At 43.4% G+C, this 2,005-nt stretch overlaps 1 pseudogene; it reads right to left on the minus strand.

The window, feature by feature from the left end:
* Positions 1-1,270: 1,270 nt before the first annotated feature.
* On the minus strand, positions 1,271-1,798 carry LOC145996569 (protein GVQW3 pseudogene; annotated as a pseudogene).
* Positions 1,799-2,005: the final 207 nt, after the last annotated feature.

The following is a 2,005-nucleotide window of genomic DNA, read 5'->3' on the forward strand; positions in this document are numbered from 1 at the left end:
CCATCCATACCGCTAACAATACCTTGAAATGTACCGGTTGCAAAGAATCACTATGTTATTAACAGGCGATTCAACGGCAAAATGCACCAGTTCCTTCTAGTAGGAAAACTAAGGTGGTCTTAGGCCAGTACCACCTGCTTCCATAGGCGAAATCTTGCATTGATGAACCACAGTTTGACCACTCACACCAAGATTTTGCTCTTCTGGTACCATGTCAGCAGCATTGAATGTGGAAGAACCCATGTAAGGAATAAAATCATATACTATCCGGACACACCTGCTCGGACAAAAAAATTTAAATCCCCATTTGTGAGGTTTACTCTTGATGTATTGTCTCAAACTTCCTGCTCGTGTGCCCTTGCAGGGTACCATGGTCTCGTCTATGAAAAAGTAATATTGGTGCTCAACCTCAATACATTTAGCCCTGACTGATTCTATTAAAGGACGAACCTTGAAAAATTTGTCACCAGAATTTTCAGCATTAGTATTGTCATTGAAATGTATATATATACCTTCGCAGTGTTTTAAACCTTTTTACAGACATGGCATCAGCAATTTTTGGAATTCTCATTCTTCCATTCCAGTAATCTTCATAAGATGGGAATTTGATGATACCCATCAGAATGAATATCGATAGAAGATCTGATAATTCAGCATCATTGGTACATAGTGATTTTCCTGTAACTTGAACAGAATATAGATTCGTTTGTTCAACGATGTGATTCATCAGTTCCGAAGAGAAAAGTGTCATATGTTTCTGTGGATAAATCAGCATTGGAGCAATGTAAGATCCAGCAGCGTTGACAGCAAAAACACCAGTTATTGTGCACCCTTTTTCTGCTGTTTTAGCAACACCAATCCTCTTCATACCTTTTGCAGTAGGTTGTAAGGGGTACCTTCCACGTAGGCACCCAAAAGTCAACCTCATTTCCATGCAGTACACCCTGGACTGCATTTTGTGCATGATGTGAAAAACTTACCCTTTTAATATGTTTCGAAGTAATCCCCACCTGCCGTAATACACTTCTGTGCTCGCCTGTATAAGTTGCGGAAACAACTTTTAAAGTCCTCTTTCGGAAGGCTCTTCAATGTCGACGTCACGTGCTTCTTGATGTCTTCAACATCCACAAACCGTGTTTCTTTCAGCACAGTTTTGAGTTTTGGGAACAAAAAGAAGTCTGCGGGGGCCAAGTCAGGAGAGTATGGCGGATCGAAGAAAGCGATTAACATGACTTTGACCTTTGATTTTTGAAACCAAAACTTTTTCTGTTTAGGGGAGCTGGGAGATTGCCATTCTGCGCTCTGTCTCTTGGTCGTATTGGTAGCACCACGATTTGTCACCCGTTACTATCGAATCCAGGAAAGCAGGGTCAGCGTCAGCATTGTCAATGTTTTTACCACACGTGTCCATTCTGTGTTGCTTTTGTTCGTCTGATAAACAGTGCGGAACAAATCTGGAACACACCTTGCGTTTCCCTAGGTCTTGCGTCAGAATTTGGCGAACCACCTCTTTGTCGATGTTCAGTTCACTGGCCAGTATTCGAATAGTCAGTCGCCGATCCGATGTTACAAGCTCGCGCACTTTCTCAATTGTTTCAGGCGTACGCACGGAAATCGGCCTTCCGGTGTGGGCGTCATCTTCAACACTTTCGCGCCCGTCCCGAAAACATCCATACCATTCAAATGTTAGGGAATGAGATAATGCTTGCTCACCATACACTTGCTTCAACATTGCATGTGTTTCTGTCGCACTTTTGCCCAGTTTGAAGCAGAATTTGATGTTCACCCTTTGCTCCATTTCTGCACTTCCACAACAACACTTTACCACTTCGACAACAACACTTCACCAGATACGTTTCGATGCATCTTTCCCAGCCAAGCTCTTGTCTCCAACTGGTGCGCGCTTTGGGGTGCATGTGCAGATGTACTACCTACCGGATACCAGCAGCGCCCCTCTCGGGTGAGTGATCGGTTTCGTGCTGTGACGTCAGTCCTGGATATTAAT

The sequence above is a fragment of the Lepisma saccharinum genome, chromosome 12, assembly GCF_977018435.1.
Source record: "Lepisma saccharinum chromosome 12, izLepSacc3.1, whole genome shotgun sequence".
Classification (NCBI taxonomy): domain Eukaryota; kingdom Metazoa; phylum Arthropoda; class Insecta; order Zygentoma; family Lepismatidae; genus Lepisma; species Lepisma saccharinum.